The sequence below is a fragment of the Micropterus salmoides genome, unplaced genomic scaffold (genome assembly GCF_014851395.1).
Source record: "Micropterus salmoides isolate LMB-PRFRI ecotype aquatic unplaced genomic scaffold, ASM1485139v1 Ms_hic_scaffold_4117, whole genome shotgun sequence".
NCBI classification, from domain to species: Eukaryota; Metazoa; Chordata; class Actinopteri; order Centrarchiformes; family Centrarchidae; genus Micropterus; species Micropterus salmoides.
Window position 1 is genome coordinate 1 of NW_024043504.1, and position 8,327 is coordinate 8,327.

An 8,327-nucleotide genomic window follows, 5' to 3' on the forward strand; every position below is an offset into this window, starting at 1 on the left:
CGCCTCCAGCCTTCTTGTGCGTCTCTCTAAGCCATGATATCAGGATGCTGTTGTCTCCGCTGGCCTTTCCATCTGAGTCCAGTGTCCACTCCTCGATGTGTCCTCGCTCAGGTTCGGGATCTGCAGTCCACCAACAGAGACCGGGTCAGATTCATTTCCAATAATCTATAATCACTCTGTCTGTCTTCAGGAAGGACGCTGCTGTTTTTCTCACCAAGTCCTCCATCCCTTTGGAGAAGGCCGGCAGCAGAACCTGGTCTTTACCTGCCGTCACCATCAGAGCAGGCATCAGCAGCTGAGACCACACACACAGTGACAGACAGACTTTCTTTGTGCATCTCAGTCCTCTAAAGTGGAAATAAAAATCAGTCTTGAACTTGAAGTCAAAGCATCAGTGAGCCTCTCTGCTGCACTGGGTCACATGTTCCTTCATCACCATGAACACACTCTGTACTTTTCTGACTCAGTCCCACACACACCGTCCTGCTGCCCCAAACCCGCCACCTGTGGATTCACCGCCGCTGAAAATAGTCCCTAACAAATGCACTGCTTCCTGTCTGTTGGATAAAAACCACAGTGAGCAGCTGCTTTAGGAAACAAAACCGCAACTAAATATCTGTGAGATGTTTTAAAGATTTCCGTCTTCAGTAGGAAGCGACGGGCTCGGAGCTGAGGGCCACGACAGGAAGTCAGACGCTACTAAGCCTGCAAAACCTGACTTATACAGCAACATCAGAAACAGGGTCGGCACTTTTTAGGGCCAATGTAAATTTCTCTTCAGCTGATCTTCGTCCAGCTGCTGCAGGAACACAAACACTGTGACAGATAATCCAGCAGCCTGATGGTGACTTTGATGTTCACCTATATTCTGACATTAAACCTTTTCAGCAGGACGATACGATATGTCGGTTTCCAAGAAGTTTAAATGAGCTGAAAATGCTTTGCAGAACTCCGGATGTGTAGAAACCCAGTTTTAGAGCCTGGTTTTGTTTTCTTAAATGCTTGTTTGAGATGCTGGCGTCTCATAATGCGCTCTGTAACGAACCTTTGCAGTGGGACGAGAACACATCCACCTCCAGTTCGCCTCCCCGTTACGATACCAGTTCAACGGTCTCCGTGAAACCAAACACAAACGTGATCGACTCTGTATGAAAATGTTAGCGGCCTGTGAACAGATACCGTGTCCTGTTTGAGCCCCTGAAGCCTCGCTCTGTACTGGCTGACGTAGTACTGCAGGTTGGCCTCCGTCAGCACGGAGCTCCGGGGAATCTGCTCCGGCAGACCCACAAACAGACCACCTGTAACGGGACGTGTCAGTATCTGCCGGGCTTTTTAATGAGCTCTTCAAATATCATTCGGGAGGAAGTCCCTCAGACTTCAGGGTGGAGGCTCACCTCGAGCGCAGACTCCTGCGGTGCTGACGGCAGGACGCTTCGCCTGAAGACGGAAACACAACATTTCTTATGTGACACGAAGGGGATTTTTCTGCCTGTGCGGACTGGACTCGTGCGTGTGTGTCTACTCACCGCTTCACCGCTGCTGAAAAAGAAAATCTTAAAGTCCTCTCCAAGTCTTTCTCAGCTCGGCCTCCGCCGCGCCCTGCAACACACACAGGTGGACACTTTGCGTTTAGGTGGACAGATCCAGAGCTCTATCGTCATGCGAGTCCCACAGTCAAATCTCTGGCTCGTCTTCTTTAGCTGCCGTCTAGAAAAACACAAATACTTTGGTTTATTTAAATGATCCTTTTCACATTTCTGGTTGTGTCCAGATGAACTAAACTAGATCTAAAGTGTCTGTCAGTGAACTTTAAAGCTGTCTTCTGAACTTGGACAGTTGGGGATTTAGTCTACAGCAATGCATCACGTCCCTCTGATCATCTGGGAGGTGTTGATACTGTTTGTCTGGCTATATGAATAATGGCTGTATCCTCATCTTCTCGCTCAGAAAGCCTTTCCTTCTCAGGTTTCTTCTTCTGTGACTGAGCGAGGCCCTTTTACCCTCTTAACCTCTAACTTAGACACATTAGACGCAGCAGCTTTTAGATTGTTTTAGTAGCAGAAAGGAGGAGAAAAAGTGCAGAACAGCCCTTTTTCATTTTTATTGACATGATTATTTGGGTTCAATACAAAAAGATTTCCTCGATGATGAAGCTGAAGTGCTCGTGTTTTCTCATGTCACTGTTTTTAAAGTCATGTTCAGGGTTCTGATTCTTATGATTATCAACTCTTATTTGGAATATTTGGACAAACCTACACGCAACAATTTAACTCTAGATTTCCATGTTCTTGGATTAATATTTGACTTTTTCTCCAGATATTCAGCCCGTCGTCGCCATATTTTAGTAAATATATAAAGTTTAGTTTCTATTGTGAGATATTTAACCGTCCGTTAAACCGACGTTTATATTTTTATTTCCTGTTGTATGATCTGCACCTGTTCTGCTGATCTTTTGATTCTGCATTTATTTGACTACATTTTCTATTACGTGTATCTGTTTAACTCTCATGGAAACATTTTTACTTTATCTTTGATTATTTGTAATTTAAACTTGTTTCCATTCAGAGGAGCAGGATTTTTGGTTCCACGTTAAAAAGAGCGATTTAGTGTTGACCTTTGACCCACACACACCTGGGGGCGCTGTGGACTCTCCGTACCCCTTCATGTCCAGAGCCACACCCTGAACCCTGCTGCTGCCACGGCCGGGATCTACCAGAGAGAGGAGAGGATGTTCAGGCACACGAGTGTTTGCTTTTAGTTTCAATATATAAACGTGTACAACATCCAACTTTCAGGTGAAATCCAGTCTGAACACGTTACCTGGTACCTCCAGGAGTACCAGCTCTCAGGGAAGCCGTGACACAGCAGAACTGGTGGACCTGAGCCCATTTCAACATAATGAGTCCTCACACCAGGCTGACGCACACACGAGGAATTATCATTAATGTCACGAGAAAGCAACGTTTCAGCTGCGTCTTACTTCCATCATTTCCTAAACAGACAGCAGGAGGAGAATTCGTGTTGACCCCGATCCAGATCTTTACCCCGATGGTGACGTAACCATGAGACACTTCATCTGGGCTGCAGGAGGGCGGAGGACTCTCTGCTCCAGCAGCCTGAAACACATGGAAGTGTGGATGTTAGCGTGCTGATGTTAGCGCAGCAGCTGTCTGAGGTCAAACTGACTGATTCAGGCAGCAACATGACCTTTCCTCTGGCACCAGCTGCTGCTCCTGCATCACCGCCGGTTCCAGCTTCTATGCACTAAAGCCTCATTTCTCTTTTCTTTACCTTAAGACGCCACTCAATTATGTCTCGCAAATTCTGTCATGATGGGGGGCAGCGGTTCCCGAGAAACGTGGAGTAGAACAACAGCTAAATGAATGTGGGGAAAGCTGTGATGCTGCGAGGCTGTCAAGATTCAGGTTAGCAAAATGAAATGCAAACAACAAGATGGAGAAGTTACAGAGTGAAAAGCTCCTAGATCACGTTTTCTTTAGCTTTTTGTTTCTCTGACAGTATAAGATCAATAGTTCCGGGTCACACCTGAACTCCAGTGAAGTCGGCCAGTTTGTCCAGAGCGTCGGCCAGATTTTCCACCAAGACGGCCTTCATCCCCGCTCCCTCTGCTGCCTTCACACCTTCCTCATCTGCGTCCAACCACAGAGCCTGAAATCAGACCGACAGGCTGAGCGCGCTGTCCCGGACCAGGATTTACACTCGTGCGTGTGTGTGGGCGTGTCCTCGACCTGCTGCGATGTCACTCCCAGGTGCCGCAGAGCAGAGCTGAACGCGGAGGACTCGGGACCCTGTGACCCGAGCGGCAGGACTGGAGGACCTGGTCAAAATGGCCGCCCAGCAGAGACAGAAGGCGGGCTGGACCGTCTCCAGCCGCGCTGTCATCTAGCCAGTGATTGGCCAGCACGGCCGTCAGTAACCCTGATGGGATGGAGGCGTAGAATCAGCCTTTGGTGATGTCATCGGGCGCCACAGCTGTGTGTTTCCCGTGCAGATGTGTTGATGCATAGTTACCACGGTGACGCAGACCGGCGGCTGCCTTCAGCACGGCTGGTTGGACGTCCATCATCGCCTCCCTGAGCTCCTCCAGCAGGCCTCTGACTGACCAATCGGACGGCAGAGTCACACCCCTGACCTGGGCCTCCTTCACACACTCCGCCTCAAAGGCTGCGATCATCTACACACACACACAGAGGATGGAGGAGGCAGTAAAGGGCCCATCCAAGGACTCTTCTTCACCTCCATGTTCAGTCACCTTCAGTAACAGCGAGGACAGAAGACATCAAATAAATCAAGAGATGATTTTGACCTCACCCACCTGAGACAGGTCACCTCACCTCTCTCCGCCCGGCTCATGGCGCTGTCCCTTCGGGACGCCACGGCGGACAGAAACCACTGAGAACCACAGAGAGACAAACAAGATGAAAGACGTGAAAAGAAGCGAGTCCACGTGAATGAGTCAGTAACATTAACACGAGTCTGTCTGGTGGCTTTAAAGGAGGTTAAACATGTGACAGATGCCACAGATCAGAGTTCGAGTGCTGTTTGTGTGGAGTAATGAAACCACAGGAGACTCAGCTCACACACACTGTGTCTTCACCAGCGCTGCACACTTATAATCTGCATCTAGTTCAGTCTGCAAATATAGTGAAGGCTGAGCCTGCACCTGATTGGGTGGCACAGCTGATACAGTATATGGCCAAAAGTAAATGGACAGTGAGTATTTTACTTACTCTCATCTTCATTCGCAGACACTTTTATCTAAAGCAGCTTTCATTTGGGGTTTCAGTGTCTTCCACATGTGGACGTCCGGTCAATAGTGCTCCTTCAACTCTGTGTCCCTTTCCTGTTTCTACATGGCAGCGCCCCCGTGCACAAAGCAGCTCCAGAAAGAAACTGTTTGCTTGATTAAAGGATAGAACATTAAATTTAGAAGACTCGCTTCCAGCTGCTGTACCTAGTAGGCCTAAGAAAGCTATACTAACCAAAAATAGATAGCCTACGTTCATATTAAAAGCCTCACATAAGACAAATAAAACGTAGCTATTTATTTTAACGGCTGCGTCAGGCTGTGTGAAACGGACTGGGAGCAAATGGGAACCGTCAGCTGGATCACCAGCCGTTTGGTTTCGAAAATAAAAGTCCTATTGTTCAGCCTTTACTGCCAGGTAACAACCTGAGGAGTCAGTCAGATGGACACAAAGCTTCATGTGGACGTGAAGCCTTTCATTAACAGACACCTGAGGAAAAACCTTTCGGAGATTCCCTCTGTCACAACACAGTCCCACAAAACAAGCAGCACACAGCATCAATGAGTCCACACACATCCCTCAATGCTGCAACATGTCTGCAGTGATGAAGACATGATACCTGAATAAGACTCTCACAATTTCCTTCTTCCATTTGCTTTGTTTTCTTTTGGCTGTAATCTGATGCTGTTTCAACACCATTTTATGTTTCGGGTTGTTGAAATTTGCTGTAAAAATGTTGTATTTTAACCATTAGAACCATGACGGATAAAGGATGTCGATCACTGTGTTAGTTACCATTGTCTTTTAAACCTTTTCCTCTGATGCCATAACTTGCTAATATACATATGTCAACAATAACTGAGACCCATGCGAGCTGTGTTAGGGTAGTTTGGGGTAAGACGCCCCCCCTTAAGCTCAATGTCTATTTTCTGACACATTAAAGAACATTTTGTTGATTTTTTGTATCTTTAAGAAGGCTTTGCTTAGGGTAACAAAGTAAAATAAATAGCTACAGTTGACAAATTAATTTGTATTTAATCAAATGTATTTTATTTAGGGAAATTACAGGTAAAATTGTGAGCATGTGTGAGCTTCCAACTTCAGACTTTCAGACAGTGAAGTTGCTCATTGGCTAAAGGGGCTCTCTGGTGTCTAAATAACGATCAACCATAAAGGGCTAAGGTGCTACTAATCTAGCATTTTATTACTTTAATCAAAAACTATAAAAATAATAATATATATATCACAATAAAAAAAAATACATCTTATTTCTATGACTAAAAATTAGATCAACTTATGTCGGAATGGCTTTGATAAAATAACTTCAAACATTGTGTGGAAATGTTTAGTTCAGTGAGACATTGTGTTTTTTTGTAATTACCCCTACCCTAACGTTACCAGTCTTGTAAAAGGATCATGTTGCAGCGTTTAGCCTCACGTTAAATGCTCAGTTTGCATTGGTTATTTTTGTTTATTTATTTATTTCATGTGTTTAGGAAAAGAGATGTTACTTTTCGACCACAGCCTGAGTCCTACACTTCACTTAAAATAGGACTAAGATAACTTTTAAGCTTTGAGCCAATCTTTTTAGCTTAGTCTGCTCTCAGCAGAGCGAAAGCAAAGCTTTACCTTCCAGCCGCAGGTGTTTGACCGTCCAGCTGTCACTCATCACCTACCGGAGCTTTCAACCATCCACATTTCTTCACTGATGAAGTTTCAGTCACATCCTGTTTTTATTCCCACTTTGTTTTTCCCCTGTGGCGCCTGGAAACGTCCACAGGAAGAAAACAGGTGTTTGCTCAGGTGAATCAGCGCCTGCCTAGCAACCGCTTCTGATTGGTGGAAACCTCTCAAACGATAATTAAACAGGAAGCAGCAGAAGTTTGTTTTTATTGATCAATATTCCAGATACAAACAACCTGGCTTTGAGTTTCACTTTCTACAGAAAGGACCAACAGACGGAACAAAGACAAACTAGGAATAAAGAAATGTGTGTTGTGTATTCTGCTGCTAAACTAAAGACTTCACTGCTTTTTCATTTTCATGACATTAAAGCTTTTTGTAAAAGAAAGAACTCAGGTTTCACTTTAAAAAACTATGTTTGTGAATTTGAGAATATAACATTTCCCAAGAATAACGGTCAGTAAAACTCTTTAAAGTCTTATTTCATAATAAAAAATAAAAAAGAGTGCAGTGATTTTAGTAACAATTCACACAAAAGCAAATCAAGGGAAAGGTACAAAAGACAATATGAGGTAAAAGGCGGATCTGATACCTGCTGAGATTAGCTGGGAGGCTTCAGAACAGAAAACCCAATGTCCCAGCAGACCAAACGTTCGTTCTTCAATTAACTTAAATTGTCCGATTTCAAACAGATTTCCTCCTTAGAGGTCAAACACAAAGGTACCAGGATGAAGCGTGGCCGACTGCAGGTCAGTAATATCCACAGTTAACAGGAGGTTCCAACATATAATCCACCTAATAGTGTCATGTTCCTGTGTCCTCTGGCCCCCCTGTGTTACAGAGGCCCCTAAAGTCTCACCTGTTCTGCATATCTTCCCCCTCCCCTTTTAAAAAGTCAATAATGCAAACAATAGTAAAAGAGATAATATAATAAATGATAGTCCAAACTACAATCCATGGTTCTGTCTCAGGCCTCTGATTTAACAAACAGTTTTTTAACATGTGAAGGAACCAGGCGTTTTTAAAAGATTACTTACAGGCAGAAATAACTTCATACAGTGTTTTCTAATCTGGTAATGGATTAATTGTCTCTTGGAAAAAAACAGGGTCCCTGATTAGAAATTTCTGAGAACAGTTTAAAGATTTAAAGTCCAGACGAAAGACCGAGCAGCTTTTAGAGATGAGAAACATAAGATCACCACAGTCAGTAGGATTCATCTTCTGGGAACCATGAAGGTCTGAACCACATTTCATGACCTGGACCAAAGTGGTGGAGGGACCGGAGCCGACATCACCGTCCCTGGAGCCAAAGGAAAGACTGAGACAGTTCAAGGACCTCCAGGCCCTCAGCTCAGGATCATAGAGGACTGTCCTGGGTTCAGTTCTTATGAGGCACCATGAACTTTTTCAGTCCAGCATCCAAAGATCAGACTTAACAGCCCTCATAGAGAAGGTCCCAGTGCGAAGGGGACTTGGTGGCGTTCAAAGCCGGCCTCTGGCCTGTACCGCATCAGCCCCTCTGTGGTGGAGAAGGGAGGGGCTGATGAACGGTACATATTTAACAAATAATAACGATGAGCGATGTTATCAGGTAGCTGGTTACGATAAACAACACCTGAAAGTCTTCTTCATGGATTACATTTATACAGCCATTTATCTCAGATACTCCTCTCAGCCTCCACCAATGTGCAGCACCCACCTGGGGCCTCCACACTGACGAGCGGGTCACCAGAGTTCAAACTGCTTGTCTTTCTTAAAGGGTGTTCGATCCACAATGTTGTTGCTGAAGAGTCTAGAAAAACACCAGAGCAGAGAGCAAACGTTACTCATTCAGCCACAATAACATGAGGAACAGGAGGAATTGAACTCGTCTGA

At 45.0% G+C, this 8,327-nt stretch overlaps 1 long non-coding RNA gene and 1 pseudogene across 1 annotated transcript; both read right to left on the minus strand.

Annotated features, from left to right (window-relative positions):
• Positions 1-10: 10 nt before the first annotated feature.
• On the minus strand, positions 11-4,330 carry LOC119887336 (annotated as a pseudogene).
• LOC119887337 lies at positions 1,201-1,577 on the minus strand. Its single transcript, XR_005441695.1, has 3 exons — positions 1,527-1,577; positions 1,395-1,437; positions 1,201-1,298 (listed from the first exon to the last, which is right to left on the minus strand). It is a non-coding gene; the product is annotated as an uncharacterized LOC119887337 (long non-coding RNA).
• Positions 4,331-8,327: the final 3,997 nt, after the last annotated feature.